At 38.8% G+C, this 24,128-nt stretch overlaps 1 protein-coding gene and 1 non-coding gene across 11 annotated transcripts in view; both read left to right on the top strand.

Moving 5' to 3' along the window:
• MACROD2 (mono-ADP ribosylhydrolase 2) overlaps positions 1–24,128 on the top strand; it is an 870,286-nt gene that overhangs the window by 375,108 nt on the left and 471,050 nt on the right. The window lies entirely within an intron of this gene.
• LOC139795606 (U2 spliceosomal RNA) lies at positions 21,239–21,428 on the top strand. Its single transcript, XR_011725594.1, has one exon. It is a non-coding gene; the product is annotated as a U2 spliceosomal RNA (small nuclear RNA).

The following is a 24,128-nucleotide window of genomic DNA, read 5'->3' as shown; positions in this document are numbered from 1 at the left end:
GAAAGTCTCAGTTCAATCTCCTGCTGCTTCAACTCTCCCTCTTGCCAACTGCTGTGCACTTCCAAGCTGAGTCAACTCAAGCTGCTTCACTGGGGAGCGGGTTGGGCTCTTGCTCAGCCCCAAAATCCAGCTCCTCACACAGCAGGTCTGTCCTTTCCAAACCTCCCTGGAAGATTTTATGGTGTGATGGGAATATTCCAGTGGTGCCCAGACAATCTCCTCCCTCTGTTTTGAATTGAATGTCTTTCAGTGAAGTTCCCAGTAGCTGGCATCCTACCACTGCTCTCTGGGTCTGGTGTTTATCCTGTCCTCTTCTGGTGTTGCTGGTGCTTCTCACCCTTGCAAGGCTGGAAGTGATCCTTTAGACTTTGATACTCTAAACATACAGTTCTGTCACTTAAGTGTTGTCATTTAAGATTTTTTTTTTTAATTGTGTGGGGTTTTTTTGTTTTGTTTTTTTTGTGGTAATCATACTTTTGATCCATTCCAAGCTTTTTCTACTGTCCCTACTTCTCTTATTTCTACTTCTGGAATTACATCATATCTGAGTTGTAGAAAGCTGAGTGTTAAGTCTTAATGTAGCTGGTGTGATTCAGCAGTGCCCTGGTACATGATAAGTTTTATTATGCTGAAGTTTCCTTTTGGTCTGGAAACCAAAATCCCCAGGTACCCTTGAAGAAATTTTACTTAAAATCCCTTGAACAATCTTTCACTGCTCAGAGTGCCATCTTTATTCCTTTTACACACATAGAAGCACACGTTCGTATACAGAAGGTGTCACTGAGCCATCTGAGCACTTGCCACTTAGCTTTAGGAGAAAGTGAGGGGTTTTGAAGCCAGACTAAAAGAAAAAAATAAATAAATGTACCTGCTCTTGCTCAGTTACAGATGCCTTCTGTTTGAGGCTTTGATGTCAGCACAGCCCCACTCTTGTCTGACACCCTCCTGGGCAGGCGGCTCCTGCCCCTTCAGTGGACCAGGTCTGATGCATGTGGGAGCTGTTTCACATTGCTACGTCAGCAGAGAAATGTTGGATAAATATGAGATTTCCCAGTAACATTCCCCAGTTTAGTGGAATGGGAGCCTGGCATATTTTCTGCAATAGGCAGAGAAACTTGTGGTATCTGTGTTCAATGATGGGAATGGAAACACAAGATCAGTGGAAAACGTAGCATTTCACTTTTACATAATCTAAGATGTTTGTCATTAAGCCTGGGACAAAATTCAACTGAAGTGTACCAGTCAAGATCCAGTTTAAGCAGTTTTGATGTTTGCTTCCAAATTCATTGTTTGGCATTGTGTAATCCTTTAATACAAAGCAGTTGTTTTCATTTGCAATGTTAGTTACAGGAAAATTTATGATGTATTTGTACTTCTCTGCAAATATTCAAGTGCTCTTCTGGAAGAAGGTATGCAATAAATAATGTTGCTCCATACACAGAGTGGCCATTAAATCATTTAATAGTATAATAAGAAAGCCTTGAACCAAAATTCCTCTAGACTTTCAGATGTTTTGGGGGTTTTTATTAGATGTTCCAATATTATGTTTTTTTAATGGAAAACTTTCCCTCCTGCTAGTAGATACTTCATCTTATCTTAAAATTAAAATATGGCAAAATATTTACTGTAACTACAAAGCAGAGATACACACAAGAGGGAAAATATATCTATATTACCTCATAATGCTATAATTTAAAATATTTACATGTCTTTTACAAATACTGGCAAGTCTGAGTGGCTGGCAATGTATAGTGGTGCTTTCATTAGCTCAAGTTGGCAAATACCAAAATCAAGAAACAGGGTTTTTTCAGTTTCTAGTGATCGCTCTGAAGTACTTTAAAATCAGTTTCTCAGGAAATGGGTTGTTGTTTTATTTCTTGGGGCTGCTGTTACATTAAAAAAAAATACTATAGCTTTCTCCTCACGTAGGCTGAAAATATACATGGAAGCTTTAAAATCTAAATGGGTACAGGCACATAATCAGCAAGGTCTTGAGTGTAAGACTGAGAGTACCAAAGCCCTTGAGCTGAAGGAGTGACTTTGTTAGCTGGTGTCACCGCCAGAATTTATGATCTTCCTGGACCTCTTTCCATTGACCATCTCCCACACCCAGACTATGGTCTTCTCAGTCCTGTTTTAGCTTAGTAACAATTTCTCTAATTCTAACTCTTAATCCTTTTTATTTTAGGGACATACTCATGCCCTAAAGAGGCAAAAGTTAAAAAAAAAAAAAAAAAGGATGAGGATATAATTGCATATAATTGTAAAGATGAAGTTTTTGCATTTCATTTGTCTCAATGACTCAGATAAAATAATGTGTACAAATAAAAGTTTGTTTGTAGATGGCTGCTCATCCAAGAGTTTGCAAGCTGGGCTTTATGATTTCCTAACCAGCTATCATCTCCCTGTCTAGCTTTAGACAAGATACTGAAAGTGCATGGAAGAGATCTAAGGGCAAGAGGAACTATCTTCAACTTGTCACCCTAATGATAAAACTATTTAGAAATTTTGAAAAACTGTGAATTAAACTATTGTCCTTTTATTAAAGCAAAGGGAGAAGTCTTCTATCCATTACAGAGGAAAATCTGGTCGCAGAAGAGTAACAGTTTCTATCCTGTTCTGTAATGGGGCAAGGATGGCATTGGTTCTGTTTGTACAACACTGTACAGAAATACCTTCTCAGAAACTATGAAAATTAGATCAGATTCTTGGTCTGTAGCGGTGAAATGTTAGAAGATGTGAAATTTGAAGTGAAATAACTTGTATATCATGCAGTTAGATACGCCTGCACACATTCTTGTGTATGGTGAGAACACCCACAGATCTGCTTTTATTGCTTGCTTTCCTTCAGCTGAGATTCTGTGAAATCCCACTCAGAGGGGGGCAGATTTTATGACTGGATTTTATTTTATTGCTTCTGCTTGTGCATTTGCTCTCTGTATTTTTGAACTTCCTATGTATATTCTGTATATGGTGTGAGAAATCTGGGAATAAATTTGCAACTCATATTGAAGAAACCTTTGCAGTGCAACACTTTGCTTTAGGAAGGCTTCTTGGTCACATATTTGCTTCTATGAAAAAGTGGAAATAGGCTGAAATCCTTACAGAAAATATTCTGGTGACAACTTATCTTCTGCTTACTGTTGATTTAAGCTGTGGTTAACAAAGTCATAAGGCCTTGTACAGCACAGCAGCTACTTCAGCCATACACATACATCCCTTCAAGACATTTCACCAAGCAGATTTTGTTGTCAGTGTTGTTATTTTTTTTATTTCTATGCCTTTTAGTCCCTTCTTTGTTCTGCAAATGTGGAGTGGGATATGTTTCAATTCCTTTGCTCCCTGGAAATGTTAAAGCCATTTGCCATTTTAACTGATCCTTGCTTGGAGTGTTTCATTACTGACGCAATCTCGAGGTGAGCATTATAAAGTGAAGTATTATTCTTGATCTCACTGTGAAGCTGTAGGGAGTCAAACTGCAGGCAGCCAATGTCAAAATCGCCTTTTCTAAAGGATTTCTTTTTTTAGTGTGAGGGTGAAGTGCATTTAAGGCTGTGTTTGCTGATCTCGAAGCTCGAGATGTAACCAATAAAATGACAGAAGAATATGACCTTGCAAAGAACGAGAGGGATAAAATCTACACAAGCTTTGGGAATAATGGAAATGAGGCACAGTCCAAATGAATGAGACCTTTAAAGGTTGCCTTTCCCTTCAAAAAGGTTTTTTGATACAATATGAAGCTTCTAACAAACCCTTAAGAAAAAATAATTACGGTACTATCCATAGGGTTCAAGGTGTTCAGACTGGCTGGATTTTGACAGCCATAGAAACCATTTCTCATTTAATCTATTTAACTTGAATGAAAGAGTGTTTTCTTGCTCTTAGCATGTAGAATATTTAGTTATTAATTTGGTTTTATAATGTTTTCACTGCTGAGATTTGAGCATATTGTGGAAAATTAATTATCTTAGCACATACCATACTTATGAAGTATTGATTTGCCTTTTCCAGTTACAGAAAATTGTACCTTTTTTCCCTCTTAAATTGAATTTATATCTTCAGAGGAGTTAGACTGAAAAATGCTTTATGAAAAGCCAGTATTTTGAAAAGCATGGTGTAATGAGTGGATTTTTAGAAACTAATTTGGAATATTTTGGGCAACCTTATTTCACAACCACCTCTTGTAATATATCAGTCCCCAAAGAAATTATACAGTGTGTCTCTAGCTGTTACAGAACGAGAAGTGATTATATGCAGATCTGAAGGATGTTGATGAAGGTTTACTTTGAGGGCTTGGTCTAAGGAAAGGTGATTTAACCATTTCCCTTCAGCAGCTTAGGCTCCTTCATGACTAAGGTAGCCATTAGGTTTCTCTGAATAGTCATATTTCTTATCCTTATTTCTGTTCTTTTGCTGCACTGGTTCAGCCGACTTTTGCTTTCTAGGCAGTCTTCTTGTCCCTGACTTTCACCATGGTTGAAGCTTCTTCCACTGTCTCCACCTTCATGTAACTGATGGTTTTTTTAATTTGTTTTAGGGGTGCTGGTTTTGGAAAAGGGAAAGCAAGATGGTGTGGGAAAAGGGTTGGTTGGTTTGGCATGTGGTGTTTTTCCGGTGTGCCTTTTTTGGTTGTCTTTTTTTTTTGTTGTTGTTGTTGGGGGTTCCTCTTTTCATAAAACACATTTTCTCGAAACTGAAATCTTTAGTTTTAGGAACTGTGGAAAAAGATGTGTTTGCTTTATTTTTTCTCTTGTGTTTTTGATTTCTATGCCAAATCTCCCTGAACACCTCTCATAACTGGCACCAGTCACACACTGGTACTCCTCTTGCATATCCTTTTGTAGATCCTATGCTGCTGTGCATAATGAGCCCTCACTCCCTCCCCATCCCATGTGGCCATGCCTTGCTTTTTCTTTCTCCTTTTCTACCAGGTTTCACTTGTGATTTCTTTAGCAGACATCTGAATGCTCAGAATTTCAAAACAGCCCACAGCTGCAATTAGCCATTTGTCCAGGTGTGCATGAACCAACTGGCCTCCTCACCACTGTGAAGTCCTTCAGTTGGTCTTGCTGACACACCACAAAAGTATCCTCTTAGCTCAATGAATGAGAAAAGTCCCACAGCAATAGAAGCCTGTCTGGGTAATATATATATAAAAAAACATTGTGTGCATTCACCTTTTTTTTTCTTTTTCTTTCCTCCCTCCTTCAATGTAGAGTTGTTCTTCCCTTTCATCTTAAATGTTTCTAAAGGCAATAAAAGCCTTGTCCACCAGCAGTTATAAATTTCTGGTCAGCCACACCCCCAATTCAGTGCTATTATGCTTGGGCTTGTATGGCTGGAACCCTACCAGGCATTTTCAAGTATCTTCTCCATCCAACTCAAGCAGTTCTCATCACTCCAGAAATGTCTTTCTTCAGCGTATAGGACAGAAGAATGAGCTCCCTTTAGAGCTTAATACACCTCTGCTTCACACAGAAGCTGAAGGGGTGCTGAGGTAATGTAATGAGAGCACAGGCAATCCTAGTTGGGAGGAGAATTTACTCTGTGATGTGCTCAACCTTTTCTGCCCTGGGGCTTAAAAACTGAAATCTACTCTTTAATTTAGCGTTCTCCGCCTGTACGCTGAAATGCTGCTAATGATTCGAGAGAGTTAACAAGAGGGTAGCAAAAATGGTACGTCAGATATGTCTGAAACCACAGAAATTCTAGGGGAAAGACAATCTGATATTTGTCAATGGCTTTTGAAAATATAATTTTCTGTCTATTGGAGGCCAGGGAAGAGAACATAATGAGTTCATTTGTGTCAAAGTATTAAATCAAACTTGAAGTAAAGGTTTGTTTTAACAAGTTAGTGTGCTAGTGCCCTTATTTCTTTAGAATGGCAAACTAGAATAATTATGAAATTTAAAAATAATCTGAAATATCTAGATTGCTCCAAAATGGAGATGTTTTGTTGGGGGTTTGTGTATGGGTTTGTTTTTCTTATGTCTTTTCTGTAAAAGAGGAAAAAGGCTGGGATTTGTGATTCACTAGCTTAATTATTCTTATGAATGTGTCGTGTGTGTCAGTTCTGATATTTTTTCTTTTTCTTTTTTTTCCATGAGCTTCTACAGGGTAAGTTTGCAGTGTATTATGAGTGCAAGGACACGTGTTCCAAGAAGATAATTATCTGTTTCCAGAAACATGGCAATTTCTAATGATTTATGATTAATAGAGGTGGCTATTTACACCCCTAGAAGTGCTGAATAGGGCATCGATTATTTAACCTGTCTAATTTTTTTTTAATGCTGTAAAGAAGTTCATTTATTCAGTACTGTAGTTGCTTTTCATGACATTTCAGCATCTCTTTCTGAATAATATCTTCGGCTCTGTAAAGAAACTTAAATCTACTGTGGAGTTGAAAGCTAATGCGTGTTAGTGACGGTATACAATGCAATTTTAAGCAGTTCGCATGTATTTAAAATAAGATTGATTTACAGTATCTTCTTTCCCAGGGACATAAACTTAAACTAGCTCTTAATGATCCCAATACATATAAAATTGGTCCCTAAAATCCTCAAAAACAAAAAACTCAGAAATCTTCTTGAGCCAGTTTACTCAACCATTATTGTAATGGCTTAAAAAGCATACCTAAGAGACAACTGACCGGTCGGTTTGCTTTTTCTTGGCAGTGCGTTTACTTGGCTCACAAAATGAGAGAGAAAAGTACATTACTGCAGTATAGCCTTTTGTAGCAAATAATTTGGAGATACACTTGCGAAGGTACATTTCTGAGAAAATTAGTTTGTTCCTGAGTGGAAGGCTGCAACTAAAAGCAAACTCCCAAACTAGCCTGAACACAGCCCTGCGCCACATGCAATGTGGTTCATGAGGTTGACTGCCCCAATGGTGCTTCCCCCACTAACCATTCCCTGGCTGGCTTCTAGCAGATGGCTCCAGCTCAGGAAAACAGTCCTGAACTTTGTCCTCAAAAATATATGTTGTTGTTGTTCTTGTTGTTAAGAAGTGTACTTTTGGAGGCCACTCCCATCTCTTCATGAAGCTTATATTCTGCTGATCATTATTTTTTCCCCATCTTCTAGTTAGGCTGGGAGCCTTTACAGATGCAGTAAAGCCACTTTATTATTATTATTATTATTATTATTATTATTATTATTATTATTATTATTATTATTATTATTATTATTATTATTATTATTATTATTATTATTATTTTAGTGAGAAGAAAGATAATGAAAAGCCAGCTGATCAGTCTAGAGATGCTTGAGGAAAGGCACAGCAGATAAGCCTTTTTCTCCAGTATGAAGACGGGATGCTCAGTATGGTGAATGATGCTTTGGGAGCACCTGGTTTCCCGCTATCTACCCAAGTGGTTAATTTTGACCTGCAGCTGTGCTTGAATCTGCGTTAAATTGTAACCAGCGCTTTAAAGATCGTGATATGATGTAAATGGAGTCAAATGTCGCATTAGATTACATTGTCAAGGCAAAGCGAGATGAGTGTTGGTGCTGTCCGATTAACAGCATAGTCAGTAAATTGAATCTCTTAAGTCTAAACAAAATTTGCTCTGGTTCCTAATTTTGAGCGTACCTTTATTATTTTTAATGGATTGAAGCTGACAGGAGATTTGTGTTAAGAGGATTTTACATAATTCTAATGAGAATCTGAGTCCTTTGTCAGTGCACGACAAAATCCTAAATCATTTGCAGAATTTAAGATGGTGTTAATGCTATCCAAGATTATTTACAGACTGACTACTTTTAAATGGGTAAATGTCTCTTCATAATGTATCGGAGAAATTCATGGGCTTGCCGATTGAGCTTGTGAACGTACCCGAAGCCCTTTACCCTTCACTTTCAGAGCTGTGCTGGGCACACAGTCACCGTACTGTTAATCCTTATCCAGCAACGAAGCTGAACCGCAGACTTCAAAACTGAAGTGTAGGTGCTGGCACCGGCCAGAAACAGCTATTGATTCGGGAGAATTTAAAGCGGTTTCAATTTTTGTCAATTAAGCAGCTGTTAATCACCGATTCTGGCGTTAAGGAGTAAAAGCAACCCCGGCACTGCTCCTTTCTGTAACCCAGCCGTGAGGGAAGCCGTTGAGCGGGCAGCCTTAGCCCCCACCCACCGCCCCCAAATTCCCGCGGTGGGTGCCAGGGTTCCCCCAGGCTGTCTCGCCCGAGGCAGCCCTGAGACTGGCGCCTCCCCGGGACCGGCCCATCGGTGCCGCAGTGACGGTGGCTCGGACTGCCCTGCCCAGCCTAGCCTAGCCCGGCCTCCGTCACCACCGGGGGCGGCTCCGCGGCTTCTCCTCCCAGCCCGTTCCGCCCCTCGCTGTTGCGGCCCTTGCGCGGCAGCGCTCAAGCTCCGCCCCTGTCGGGTAGTGGCGCGGGGCGCGGCGGTTAACGGCTGCCAGGAAGGGGGGCTGGGCTGGAAGCGGTTGGGGCAGCCCCGCAGCTCCTCCCGCCGGGATACCCCATCCCCAGCAGCCCTGCCCCGTAAGGCAACCCCGGAACAGCGCGGGTGCTGCACAGGGTGGTGGAGGTGTAGCGGGCCTGGAAGCCCCCTGGTCGAGCTAATAGCTGTCGGACTGTGAAACCGGTGTAGCGGGTCTGAAGTAACTTGGCAGTAGCTGAGAAGGGCTGTGGGGCGTGTGGAGGCGAGCGCCTGTGTCTTGTGTTGGGGCTCAGCCGAGAAGTGGCAGAAGTACAGATAAAGAATGAAAGTTTTCTAAATGAGACCCGAAGGAGAGCTTTCTAAACCCAAAAAAGCAAAAGCAGAAACCCTCCATAACCTAAGGGCTGTGGGGTGTGTGGAGGCGAGCGCCTGTGTCTTGTGCTGGGGCTCAGCCGAGAAGTGGCAGAAGGACAGATAAAGAACCAAAGCTTTCTAAAGGAGACTTGAAGGAGGGCTTTCTAAAACCAAAAAAGCAAAAGCAGAAACCCTCCATATCCTAAGGGCTGTGGGGTGTGTGGAGGCAAGCACCTGTGTCTTGTGCTGGGGCTCAGCCGAGAAGTGGCAGAAGTACAGATAAAGAACGAAAGAAAGCTTTCTAAATGAGACTTGAAGGAGGGCTTTCTAAACCCAAAAAAGCAAAAGCATAAATCCTCCATGTCCTCTCCACCCCAAGGTGTCACAGATGCTCTGAGAAGAGCAATCAGGCCGCCAGTGATCTGTCAGCCACCTCGGGAGGCCCTAGCTTGGGCCTTGTCGGAAAAAAAAACCTGAGGCGTTTCTCAGGGTGGAAGGCAGCAGCAGATGGATGTAGTTAAGGTATTTGTGTTAAAGGCCATTCCTGCAGGTGCCTGCTCTTCAGGCAGTTGCTGAGCTGTAGTAACCAGACCTAACTTGGTTAGCTTCTCTTATCCATGGAGGTAATTGCATTATCTGCTGTGGCCATGAGCAAATAAAAACTTTTTCAATGGCAAGAAATAGTGCATTCAGTATTTAATCCTTATTGCATACATAGCTTGTTTTCAGTGTCTTCCTGAAGGCCTTTTCTGTTTTCTTAGAGCATATGGGCAGTGCTGAAACAACATACTAAGAAGGAAACATTTTTTTCCTGCTGACTCGGTAGTAGGCTTCAGTTTCTGGGGTTTGTAGAGTTGTATAAAATTTATCTTATCTATGTCTCATGATGTGGTGACTACTTAGTAGCAATGGTCACCCACACAGTGTTCTGGGACACCATGCTGTTTGGTAATGAGAACTCCTGGAGTTCTCTGAAGGCAGCAATTAATCATCATAGTGCCAATTAAAAAGGCCATTAGAAACACTGTCCATAGCCATCAATCCTACGTAGGTATTCTCTTTGAAAGAGATCCTTGTGTAATGCACTTGGATTTGCACTCATACATGTACTTCTTTTTGCAGGTCAATATGGCCTGTCAGAATGGGTAAAGTACACTGTCAGAAGCAGTGAATTTATATTCTGTCTTATAGATAGATCCTAAATCTATTCCAATCTATACAATCTTAAATTAAGATGGTTTTTGATTGGTTGGGCTTTTTTTTTTGCTTTGTTTTGTTGGGATTTTTTCAGGTTTTTTTGTGGGTTTTTTTTGTTTGTTTCATTTTATTTGTTTGGTTTTTGTTGGGGATCTGTATACCAATTTGGGTCTCCCAGATACTACAGGGGAATAAATAATTTTGGGTGGAGCAGGTAGCAGAGGTGTTAATGTGTTTGACCTGTGTTCTGCAAGAGAAATGGGACTGGATGGGAAGGATCTGTAATCAGTGCAGCACAGTTATCAAGAATCTGGAATTAAACTCATGATTTCTCTCTGCTGTTAGCAAATACTTTATGAAACACAGTAGCAGATATGTACGTTATCATCCTGTTATCACGGAAGATAATCTGCTACCTCTGTCTTTTACTTCAATTTCTTAGGTACCAGATTCTTGATAAGTGGATCTTTGGAATTGATTATATGTCTGTTGGCATCAATGTGCTACTCCATAATAGGTTATCAGTTTGGCTTTGCAGTTAAAAAAATACAACCAGCTTAAAATTAAAAGTAACAATCCAAACAAGAATATTGAAATCTCTTTCCCCCAGCTTCTAAACCCCAGAAATTAGATACAGAAGCTCTACATGAAAGGGTCAAGAGAGTTAAAATCACTTGCACACTTTTGCTTCAGTCTGCTCCTTTGTACATGAACATCATAATTCAGTTTTTAATTATGTGATCATAGAGCCCAAAAGATTTTTTGATTGTAGAAGGTGATGCAGCTCTAGGAATCAGGCTTGTATTGTGAAGGATCTCATTGTCTTGGGTTTTTTTTTGCTGAAATCATGAGGTGGGAGATTTGTGAAGCGTAAGACACAAGCCTGCTACTTGTGTCATGGTATAGCCACCATCGTTGTCTCCTTGGAGGACCTGTTATCATTACATCAAGCAGAAAGCACCTGCCAGTGGCCCCATTCCTGAAGCAGAGAGACAGAGGCCTGGGCAACTGCACTTCTTACAGCTGCCACAAATCGGGAGTGATGCTTTGAACTCCACAAAATACTAAAAAGGGCTGAATACCCATAATGGGTGGACCTGCTGATTTTTAACATGGGTGTACAAGGATCTTATAGTCAATTGACTTTCATTTAGGTGTGCCCTTGTATACTTGGTTTTAACCAGGAGGGGATAAAATTCCTTTGTCGGATGGTAGTGGGAAAATTTGCAAACAGTAAAATAGTCTTGTTTTATTTTAAGTAGTCACATACTAGCGTGCTGAGCTCCCTGAAAACTAGAATGATACTAAGAATTTTGCATCCCGAGCAAAATCCAGAGGGTGTTACAAGATAGCCAGAAATTACAATAAAGCCAGTTATTAGTAACTTCTTTCATTCAGTGCAAGCCTGTGTTTGTCAATTATGTTGTGGCAGCAGCTTGCAAACAACTGTTGGGAGTTTAAAAGGGTGCCATTTTAAATTAAAATCTTTGTGATAATAAAGGAACATAGGGCTTGTATCCTTGTATCTGTTAAAAGCAAATTTTAAAATGAGGCCTCTTTCTTGCCCTTCCACTTAAAATCTTATGATTATCTTGAATCCAAAAATGTGGCTTGATTGTTCGTTTCCTCCTTACCAAAATGTAAAATAACATGAGCTTTGAGGTTTCAGTGTATTAAAAAAAAAAAAAAAAAAGTAATCCTTCTTTATTATAACTTCTGGTAGTGTTTTAATTAAAGGTATTAGGAGAACCATCATGTGCAACACAATTTAAAATTCTTGTGCAATGTGCTAGGAATATCTAAGAAAGGGATTATGTGCATAACTTGTTAGTTCACAGTGAAGTAGACCACATTTTGTTATCCTTGACATTATCACCTACAACTTGATTATGTGTTGTTACATGGCTAAGGGGAAGAATGTCTATATGTGTATTCTGCATAGTTCATAATCAGTTTAACAAATTGAGACTGTTAGCAAAGTTCAGTTTTGTTTCCTCACACTGAAAGAAACCTTATTAAAGACAGCATGTTTCAGCCTATATTTTTATGTGCTACCTTCAGTGAGGGATTGTAAAGATCCGCTCTGATGGGTTATGCTGTTCTCTCAGGATTGTGTGGTGTTATCTGCCAGGCCTCCTGGGCTCACACTGTGCTGCCTGCATGGTGAGGTGGTGCCCTTCTGCAAATTCCATGAATTTAGGAGGGTAATCTGACAGTTCTTCACAAGCATCCTCTGATCTAGTGATTGACATTTTATGCCAGCATTTTTCTTTTTGTGTCTTTCTGAAAGAGGTTGCATTATGTTACTACCCTGTAAAACCAGGTCTAAAGTATACCATGGCAGTGACCATGTATAGAGGGATATATGTACAGAGATGGATGTATGAAAGCCTCACTGGCTGCAGTTCAGAATTAATTGTTTTGGGTTTTAACCTCCAGCATTTTAAATGAGAAGGAGATGGAGGAAGGTTTTTCTTCAGGAATTGCCACACAACATGTATAAATTTTGGAAGGTGTTAATATTTTAGGGAGAAGGTTTAAGTGTAGAATGGTGTTTCCACCCTCTCCTTGGCCTCTGTGGAAGACAGGAGTGTCACTGCTTTTAACAGCTGCTGATGCAGCTGACCTGGATTTCAATGGAAAGATCTTGATGATTGACGTTTAAACAAAATGTTAATTTGTTTACAGCACGTGGTCCCAGTAGACTTGTTTAGATCATGAGATGCCTTGGAAAAAAAAGTCTTTGGCTGTTATAAGGAACTTGTGCAAGTTTTCTGTTTATTCTTTTTAGTATTATCTTCCTCCAGGAGATCTGATTCACTTGTAGTACGTCCTTAAGTACAGCTTTTTACTTTCATAGTGAGTTTAAAGAAAAAAAATTAAAAATTTAAGGTGCCTAAATTCAGCTGAAGTTACTGGGTGTAAGCACATAAAACCAATTCATTGGGTGAAGCAGGGTTACTGTAGACAGAGAGACAAGTGTTCCCCTGAAGTGGAGCATATGCTGGCTTCTCTGCTTGAACCCACCATTCTGAAGGCAGATGAGAAAACCTCTTAAAATGCCTTTTTTTTTCTTTTCCATTTTTTTTTTTTTTTTAAATCCTCAGGATCTCACCTAATTACAAGGTGTTTAGAGTGTCTGTGGTCTAATTCCTTTTACCCAAACAAGTAAAATGCATTCAGGAATCTGGGTGTTCCTCCTTTGTTTTCTCTGGGTGAATTGATCTCAAAGTTAGTTAGCAATAGCACAATACATCTAAATTTATGTTACTATGAACTCATGGAAAGAAACATAAAATAAACTCATACTTCTTCTCATCTGTTCTTGGTCCAAGCATTGTTATAATGAAAATTAGGTCCAAGTGTTGCATCAAAACCAAAATGTTGTCATTTATTACATTAAAAAAAAAAAAATCAAAAGAAAAAAAGTATCTTGCATGTGTTGGAAGGTTTACAGAGACCACATGAAGAAATTCTCTTCCATTAATGCACATTAGTAATGAATGCCTCTGGTTCATTTGGGATTCTTGTATCTAGGAAGCTGTTAGGAGATGAGTGTATGAATTTTCCTAGAGTGTCTGCAACAGTATTTATTTAAATATAAGTGTTGTGTAGTGTTGTGCCATACCAGTGCTTTAGCAGAAAGCTCAAGGTAAGATTTTTTGAGTACACTTCAGATGTCTGAACCGATTGTAACGTTAAATAACATAATGGAACATAACGTAAATGATAGAATTATTTGAATAGTTACCACAGATTAGTAGTTTTTATAATTCGTATTTGTTGAGGTGATAAAAGATGCTAAATCTGAAAGGATTTCAAATGGTGCCATATGTGAGCTGTGTCACTGTGTTAGCTGTATAGTTCTGCTGCACCATCTAATCCATCTAAGAACAGGACATTTTCATGGTTTCACTCTCTCTACTAGAGAATATGTGTGCGTGTATACACAGACAAAGGCATACCCTTTCTCAGGCATATCAAAATACAAAACTAGCTTACCTGTAATTTTTGATTACATGGCTCTGGTAATCTCAGCTATTAGCAGTTTGGTACCCATCAAGAGCAGCTTTTGCATCAGTTTCGGTCACTGAGTGAACTGAAACTCTTGGCTTGATGGGAGAGTTCAGAGAAGCCCAGAGAACCCTGTGGGAACTGATTTAAAATCCCAGATAAGTGTGAAAAAATAGACCTTCCTAGGTGTCAAAGGTCCCTATAGTGAATTTAAGCGCACCTTTTTTTCCTTGTCAATGAGATGAAAATGGAGCCATTTCCCTCAGAAAAGTGACTGTAATAGCATTTTGCAAGAGGGGTTGATGAAGTTGCCACAGGAAGCAGGAGAGCACTCTGGTGTCTGTCACCTTCCTCCCCCCTACAACTGCTCGTTAAATGTAAACTGCTGTTGGCAGAGAGACAGACAAGTTTTAGAAACAGGGAAATGGGGAGAGCAAATAACTCTCCCGAAGTTTATTCCCTGTATTCCTTATGCAAAACCAAGGGAAGCCTCTGATACTTTACTCCTGGCAAAAATGTTTGTCCGTTTTTCAGCTTCTCGTGTACTTTCTTTTGATGTGTTGAGCAAAGTAAACAAGCGTAAAATTGAAGCCGGGACAGATGAGAGGGGGAGAAAATGAAGGACCAGTCCTAGAGAGCGAGTTACACAATGCTAGCCCTTAAAACCTAGAAAAAAAGCCATTTAAAATTGCTGAGTGTGAAGCAAACATCGCCTGGGTCAGCTTTCCAGCATGACAGCAATAAACACATGACCAATAATTCAACTTGACAGAGGAGGTGTTCAGGAATACAAATATCATGAGTGCTCTGTTCTGCTTATGTGCCCAAAATACAATACATAAGCCTGGACTTCCCTGACAACTCACTATCTCTCCCATCCTCTCTTTTGATGAGCATCTTCCATGAGGAAGTGCAGTCTTTCTGATCCCATTAGGGAAGAGAGGCTCTGTCTCTGTGGTCCTATTTGCAACCTGTGCACTCTGTGAACCTCGCCATGTGTGTGGGATTTGTTAAGGGATGCACTGGGACCCAACATGTCACAGGCAGACTTTTTACAGATGAAACCTTGTTGAGAGAAAGGATTAGCTGCAACTGGGAGATAAAACCCAAGAAGTCGTATTTTGAGGGAAGATTATGGTAGAAAGTTTGGATTATTTATCAGGCAAGAGGATAGGGCTTTGTGTTTAACTAGAATTTCTGAACCTGAGGAAACTGGCAGTGAATTCAACTTGGTGCTGCTGTACTTCGCAATCTGAGATTTCATATGAAAAAGGGAGAAAAAAGCAAAACAGACAGAAAACCCTGTATACCCTGCAGCTGCAGAGAAAACATTCAGAAACTCACTGGGATATAAGTTGTGTTCTTGTCTTGAGTCAGCCATCAGCTTGAAGCAATACCTTTGAGAAGAGTGAACTGTGCTGGTCATTTCAATGCATCTGAGCTATGTAGTCTGACAAGTTTATGCAGCAACTAGCTCATTTCTGTGTTTTTTGTTCTTTTTTTCAAAAACCTCAGTGTAACGTGTTATTTGAGAACATATTTTCTTGTGATAGAAGAAGAGAAACAGAAGGAACGTTTAATTCTGATTTACATGAAAAATAATAAAGTGAAACTTCTCTTCATTCTCTTCTCCCTCTGCCCCCAGGAAAAAAAAAGGCAAATAAAAAAAACAAAAGAAAAAAAAAAAATAAAAAAAAGCAAGCAACTTTTCAAATTGTGGATGAACAGAGAAACAAGGGATATTTTCTTTGCCCATCGGAAAAAGCTTTAGTCATATCCGGACTCTTGAAAAAATCAAAACAAAAACCCCTTCTTCCCACTTACTCCTACATTCTCCTTAGTGCCATATGCCCCAGCTTACAATTATCCAGCTTTCAATACATTCCACTTCTGCTCTGACAGCTATACAATGTACAACAGTTGCATGGAGTCAGAAGGCAAATGTGCAAAGCATAAAGAATAAAGAACTTGGTGACAGTTGAAAACAAATGTAGTGAAAAATGGAAGTAAATAACATAAGTAAAACTGGTTAGTGGTGATATTTTTTCATTTCTGTATGTCCGTCTAAGCCTTCTGTTTCAAACATACCCACAGAGTACTGTGAGTTTCCTTTTTGGCATCAGCTCTGCTGAATTTAAATTTAGCAGACTGCAAAATACAGGGTGTCTTGTACCTAGTGCTCCTTATCACCCTCTTAATCAGTGGAACAATTGTATGGTTATATGGCTCACATCATGTTTGAGCATTGGAGCTCAACATTAGAAAAGCACTGTAATTGCTAATAATTAGTACTGGGTTTTGCTCACAAGGTTTGCTTAAGAGTCCCCTCATGTCAGATTTGTATCCAAAGCATATCTGAAGTATCTGAACCGTTTAAAGATCTGGGAGGTAATACTTTGTCATTGTGTAAGGCAGAAGACCTGTGTATGAAAGGGCAAGGGGGTTGTGAAGTAATTACTGGCTCTGCATTTAATTTGAGTCAATGAAAATGCCAGAATGATTGAAGTGTTTATGCTGAAGATCAAGGAGTTGGATTGGAATAGGGTAATCAAAACCAGTGACATCTTTCTTAAGTTTTTTAATATTTCTTAGGGAAATGATAATGGAGAACTGTGAGACTATGGTAAGGGAGTGTTGGAAGGAAAATCGGGATCAGAGGTCACACCTGTGTGTAATGATGGTTTGAAAATGACAAGTAAAAATAGAAATATGCTTCACTTGACGGTGATGAATGGGTCCCTTGACCTGAGGAGGAAGACTTAGAGGTGGCTTTGCACAGTGGAGATGGTAATTTGATAGTGGCAGTTACAGGTGAAAAAGTTTGCTGTTAAAAAAATGGTGGAAAAAGTGACTGGTCTTAAGTACATATAGGTACCCATGCCCCTGGGCCTCTAGTGCCTGGGCAGCTGTGCTTTTCTGCAGTGACAGCTATGACACTTTTAGTTTGCTGTTTTTCTATGTGATTCTTCCATCTATATTTTCTCCAGCTGTTCCAGGTGTGCCTTTCCCTTCATGTTAGTTCTTTGCTTGTCTTCAGCGCTGGAGTATTCTGCAGCACTCAGCCACCCTTTTCCTCTGGCACCAAAAAACTGTTCAACTGGCCTTGTAAAGTTGGTAAACTGATGAGCAGGATACTCAGAGTCAGTATTGCCATACCTGGGACTGTACATGTAGTTTCCAGAACATGGGAAGTAGCATCAGTTGTGTCCCACTTACATACCTCCTGTATTGCAAGGGCAGGGGAGCATTTGCCAATGACCTCTAACTTCACCTCTCTGCAATCAGTAAGTGCCAAAAGTCTTGTCAGCCTTTTACATACTAAGAAAAAAAACATGTTATGGGCTGTTGACTGCTTCTTTTCAAACATGAAGCATGGATTTTGAGGTTAGCAGAGGTCTCTTTGCTTAAAAGATGTTCTGATCAACAGGAATTATGAAAATGTCAATAAATACCACATAATGAAGGGTAATAAGCTGACTATTAATAGTGAAGGCAGAGTTCAAGGCAAACATTAGCAGCAGCCTGAACTACCTACCTTTATGTACCTTCTTCCTCCATAGCACTCAGCATGAGGAGCTGAAGCAGCCATGGACTCTCGAACAGAGTTCTTAAAGGCACAATAGTCAAAAGTGCTTCACAGGCACCATGCTCATAGATTTTGTTCCTTTCTGTGGGTTTCAGTGATACTTAACCATTCAAGTCCCTTATGCATGTGTCACATCAATCCATTTCTCAGCTAAAAATACCTAGTACATTGTAGTTTAGTATGGTGCAATTTATCATATGTTTGGGCACTGTGATGCCAAGTTTTGTTTTGAAACACTGCGTATGGAAAATTGGAAAAAATAAAAGGTAAAATGCCATATTTAGCGAAGTTCTCTTCTTCTGTAATCCTTTGTAAAAATGTACCAGACATTTCCTCTGAAGACTTGAATTAAGAATAAATAAGCTTTCATATGTCTGGCCAGCATTTAATTGCTTGCCTCCAGTCAAGAGTTACCTGCTACTTCCAAAGTTCCAATCTCCGTGCTGTTGCACCACCATTTTAGAGGTGGTCAATTCAAATAGCCCATTTGGGAACCACTTGCATCCACAGGTCTCCCCCCTTCGTCTCCGCAGGAATGGAAGCCTGATTAGTGTTTAGACATTGCTTTGAGATAATGATAATGTGCCTTTTAATTAGCATCAATATTTCTAATCTTTTGGGAAATAATAATGTGCTGCTTTTTTACTCCTTGACTGCTGACAGATGGCCACTTATTAAACATCATTAAATTCTGACATCAATCATTTTTGTGCTCTTTAAAACACGTTAATTGTTTAAAGGAAATTATATATATAAGAGGAAGGGTTTTCACACCAGGTTGTGCAGGCTTTGATGCAGCGCTGAAACAGCATTCGGAGGAGGCCTCGTTTTTTAAGATGTTGTAAGTAGAATCTCTGCAGGCTCGCTAACTTGTCATCTCATTGTACATGTATGTATGCTAAAAGGGGCTCTTGCAGGGAAATAGCCTGCATGCTTTTGAGACAAAGCCACTATTTAAACATTTGGAAACTTGAACTTTCTAGAAGCCTGTTCTCATGTGCAGAAAACATTCTATGCATTTACACAGGAATTCATATTGTGTGTCTTCTTGTGAACACTGAAAAAGTGAAGATAAATTCCTGTACGTTATTGCAGCAATGCTTTATTTGACTTGATGCATTCTTGGCTAGAACCTCTAATCTGTTATTTGTGAAACTTTGTTTAATGGGTACAATTATGATCTGCATTCTGTCCTTGCTCATCTTAATAGCAGTATTAATTTGCAGGAAGGGACAAAAATTATCTTGCAGAGTTATCAAGCGGTGTTTAGGCTTTCTGAATGCTAATTAATTCAGAGCTCAAATGCTGTACCTGCTGTTTAAAAGGCTGGCAGCTTGTATTCATCACCTGAGTGACAGCTGCTCCTAGTTTTTTTTACTTCTAAAAAGACTGGGAAAGATTAACTCCTTCTATGCTAATGGCTGTCATATTGGAGTAATAATTGTTCTGTTCAAAATTTATATGTGCAAAATTGACTTTAACAAATTTACTGATTTTGACATCATATTAGGGACAGGATTGCTAACAGTGTATTGTTGTTACATGAAATGGATGAACATTTCTCCAATACTCAGTTTTTCTGGGCAGAAAAAAAGTCTTTCTGAGATTTATTGTCAGAAACAGATCCTCCATATAAGTAAGCAGAGAATGAATTAAAAATATTGCTAAATGTGGAATCTGAAGAATTTTCTTGTTGGAATAAAGTACTTTTTTTTTAATATTTGCTGTCAAATAAAGTATTTATTACTTATAATTCAATTAAATATTCACTTAAACCATTTAAATATCACACAAAATTGTAAAGAACAGTTTTGTATTTTATATGCTGCTTTCAAAGTGCATTGAGTTATTTGTTAAATTAAGTTTCTCTGCACTGGGAAGAAAATGGTAGTCCTTGGTAGTAGAAAAGGGGACTTAAAGGCATGCAGGTAATATAATTTAATCTTAGGAATCTGAGTATCATACGGTATAATGCAGATGTTCATATGCAGGTTTGAGAGGATTGCACTGAGGAAGTGAGATACTAATATTGGATTACATTCCTTCTTTTTCACAGAGTATGTGATAGCTAAAATGTATGTTAACTTCATCCCTCTGTTCCCTCCTGCCCCCAATAAAAACATTTTAATTGTACTACATTTTGTTTTTAGAGGAAACATGAGACAAATCAACATTATCTCATGTCAAAGGGTATTGCTGAACTACTTATACCAAACAAAATTCCACAAAAGATTCCAGTTAGTATTTTAGGATGAATTCAAGGTTTTTTTCCTTTTCATATTTTAGGGACTTACAAAGTCTTGCTATATAAATATGTCCAAAATGTGGAAGTACAGAAAACATGTAATAATAATTGTAAAATTTTCGTTCACATTTAGGAGGCCCTAAATCTTTAGGGAAACTCAGCCTGGACTTTACTGATGCCTCTGGGCTTTGATTCTGCTCACATAGGTTTTTACGCATTCTGATTCAGTAAATCTCATTAAGCACATGTTTAACTTCCAGTATTCACTAAAAGTTCTGTGGACTTCAATAGTAAATTAAGCACATGCTTAAATGTTGTTCAGAGCCTTAGGGAAATGTGATTTAAACTAAAGAACAAAGCTATGCTATTAAAATAATTTAACTCACTAAAATCCAGTAGATTTGCTGATACAGATTCATTGAATACCACATATTGAAAGTAAAACAATTACCTTATAGTTGACTGACTCTCTTGTGCAGCTTGGAACACCAACATCAGTATATTAGCTGGGTATTTCTGCTCTGACAATACATTTCCTTTCACTTTTGACCTACTGTTCTATTCTTATAAATAATTAGTGATTAGAATGAGTGATTGAAAATATAATGGGAGATAAAAAGGTTTCCAAGACTGTTTACAAAGCGTTCTTGAAAATGAAAATAATTTTTAAGAATTGTTTTCTTGTTCAAGGATACTCAACCATCTATTGTTACTGCTCATTTACTTGAAAAGAAAGTTTCCACACACAGGGATGATTTTTTTAAGCTTTAGCAGTATTGTCCTAGTGCTCTTTGTGGACATTTTCTGTGTTATTTTATTCTGGAGTTTGATGCAGAGTAATTAAAACCCATGATTTGGCAATACTGAGATTTAGTCTTTGAATTAGCGTGTAAGGTGCTCTAATGAGTCCAACAAGCATTAAGAAAATGCACAGCAGTTTGTGGTTCTGTACTTAGTATGTTATTTATTTAGAAATCCCTCAACTTCTTAGAGTTTTATGAAATACTTTCTGTAGGGCAAGATCTGTTGCACTCTTGCATCTCTGGGGAGAAGGTTGTAAAACAACCCTGTGAGGATTCAAAAAGACAGCTGAAGCTTTTAGGGTGGAGTCTATGGCTAGACAGAAAGTTGTTGGGTGTTTTTAGTTTACAATACAGGAAATAATCAGACCAAGACTGGAATATTTGGGGAGGCTCAACATGGCATTGTTAGTTTTCCCAAGTTCCTGTCCCGAAGCAATTACAGTGTGGGCAAAATTACAACCTTGCTGAAATTCTGGAGTGAGTTACATGCAGTCCATAGTTTGTCTGCAGCTTCTTGAAATAAATGGGAGTGATAAAGCCCCATATTTGTTGCTACTGCAGTGTTAAAATCTTAGTGATTCAGTCTCAGTGTGCTCACTGCATCAGACCAAGAAACCATTGACTCTGCTGATTCATGTTTGCTTCTTGACCTTTTGGCGAAGATCAAGCGTAGCATATGTTTTTATCAGTTTAGTATCCGTTGTATCCTCAACTTCAGGATTTTATATTAAATGAGTTTGGCGACTGGGAAATGTAGTAGGAGCTTATGTCATCTTCTCCATGCATGAAACTGGTTGTTGCTGTCTTTCTAGAATATGTGTGTGGAAGAAAAAAAAACAACCAACAAATAAAACAGGCAGAAAAATTAAAAAGCAACAAGTTCCCTAATGACCACAAATTAGTGCAAAGGAAAGAGCAGGAACAGAGCAAGCAAAGATTATGCTTCTCTAAAGTGTTCTCTTAATCTCCACCTACTTTCAGCTCAGGGGTTTTCCAGAGCCTCAGTAAAACCCCCGTCAAAATAAAATAAAATAAAAGATAATAAAATGAAATAGTAAATAACACTTCTTATTACATTTTAATCTTGTTTGAACTGCCTTCTCAATAGTAATATCCATTCTGTAATGCCCAGTATTATAGTTTCAGATTATCACATTTAGGATTGGGTGTTGCTTTGTACTTAGTGGATACAGTGATCCTAAATACTCAAGTCTCATCCTTATTGAAGAAGAAGTTCTTGCAAGTTGCTCTGATTTCACTGACCACTCTTACAGGTGATGTTCTTCTGAAAAATGAGATAAAATAGCAATCAGAAATAATCCCAAAATCCAAAAGAGAAGAAACATACTACATTATGGTGATGCGGTACATGCAGGGTTTGAATTGATTTAAAGGCCACTGGAATGAAAGGGATAAAATTGATATGTTTGAAGAAACAAAAGTTTTTAAAATATATGGGGGAATATACCAGAAACTATCGATAGCTGGTGTTCACAATAACATTTTTGGTTAAATATTGTCTGATGCCATTTTATAAACTGGAGGTCCAGAGCTGCTGCTACGTGTCTCAGTCAGTGGGTGGCTAACGAAAGCTGCTTTTATTTGGCCTGTGACATAGTTACTGCTGAGCTCTGTGTAACGCAGCAGGTGATGACAAGCATGGTTTATGACATCTTTTGAAACAGAATCAAACCACTAAATGCCAAGCTGATGTGACAGGGTGAAAACTTGAAGTTGTATTAGAAGCAAAATGAATACAGGTTAGATAGAGAGTGATCAAAACAATGGCGAGACCACATAAGAATTTGACCCTTCAAGGATTTCTTACCAAGTATGTGAGGTAACACAGAAAGGAGTAACCTGTGTCATTGTAAATTAGTGTCCTTGAATTAAGTCTCATTACCAGGACACCTTCAGTTTTTTAATTATTTGAACTGCCATGGTTAATAAAAAGAAAGTTAATTTGGTGTGACATTTTTCGTTGTAGCTTGATGCTCTACCATATTAATTGCAAAAAAAAAAAAAAAAAAAAAAGCCAAACTTCCTGTTCCTTGCATTCTGAGCCAGTTGATGATTTCTTAGTCAATAAGTCAATATTTATGGCCTCAGTAGTTAAATTAGGAGCTGCCAAATAAAGCTGATATTCAGCGGGGTGGGGGAATAAGTATTTATTATTTTGTGACTATTTTAATACTACTATGTAATGGAAAAGACAATAGAAATCCAGAATGCACTGCAGCAAAGTATAATATTATTACTATGCATGCTATGATGCTTACAGGTTATTGTCAATATACAGTGTCTACTGTAAAAGAAGCTTTTGTTTGTCATGGGAACAAAATGATTGCTCCTCATTTTTCTTGACTGCTGAGTTCTTTAAGTGAAAAACATTTTGATTCTGGAATAAATATTGATTCTTCCTTTTCTCTCTCTGAGAAAATTAATTTAGTGTGAGTTATATCCACCCAGGTGAGGTAAGGGCAGCTCAGAACCCCACAGGCTACTTAAACCTGTGAAAAGGCCAGCATTTAAGAAGTGTCTTCATTACCCCTAGGTCAGCTCATATATGTTCGTTCTTTTGCAGAGTGTCTCCTGAGGCAGAGCAAGAGAGGATTTGTGGGCCACTTGTCTGTAGCAATATGACTGCAGGCTGTCTTTTTTCTAGCTAAAAAGTAGTACTATCTATTTGCCTTCATTCCTGTCCGTGTCCTTCCACTTCTGAGTGGTTCTGTACTGAAAACAGGTGATCTAGGTGGAACCAAGGGCACTAATGCATCGTACCTCCCAGAGACAGCCTCTGGAGAAATGTAAACATCTGCATTTTGCTGTTAATTTTTAGCACACAGAAATCCTTTTCACAGTGCATTGGGGGGGAGAAATAGAGAGGCTGGAAATAGCCAAGTCTTCCCTTTATAGCTAAGTTGGAAACACAGGAGAGAGAATCCAGAATGTTGAAATCATACTCAGGAGTATGTTTACAAGACTGAGCATGCATTGCTCTGGTCAGTCATCATCTCTGGAGAGGGGCTCAGTGCCATATTCTTAAAACCCAACTTGAAAGAATAGACAAGAGCACTGGGTAGATTTGAACAGATTTCTTTTTGCATGATTCCACTGCCTTCTCTTTGCAAATCTCTTTAAGAAAACATAGCTGTGAGAAACAGCTAAACCTTCGCAGATGACTGCGTGTGCCTGTTGCTATCGTGGTGTTTGGTATTGATCTGTGTGCATGTACATCCCTGTCAAATTCAAAGCATAAGCTCGTGTTACTGTAGTAATAATGTCATACAAACACAAAATTTCTGCTGTCCTGACTTAAAAATTAACTTTCATTAGTCAGTTAAAAATTAGACAAGGTTGCTGTGTTCCCTTCAGAGAGTGTTGTCTGTGGTATCTTGATTTTGCCATTATAAAAGCAGCAATTAGCATTCCAAGAAATTTGTTTAGCAGAATTTATTGCAACATGGTAAGCTTGGGTATTTGTAAAGCCTTTGTAAGCTTCTGACATGCTGAATCACTGGATATTA

Source organism: Heliangelus exortis, chromosome 3, assembly GCF_036169615.1.
Source record: "Heliangelus exortis chromosome 3, bHelExo1.hap1, whole genome shotgun sequence".
NCBI lineage: Eukaryota > Metazoa > Chordata > Aves > Apodiformes > Trochilidae > Heliangelus > Heliangelus exortis.
Note: the sequence above shows the minus strand (reverse complement) of the source record. Positions and strands in the feature narration are given on the sequence as shown.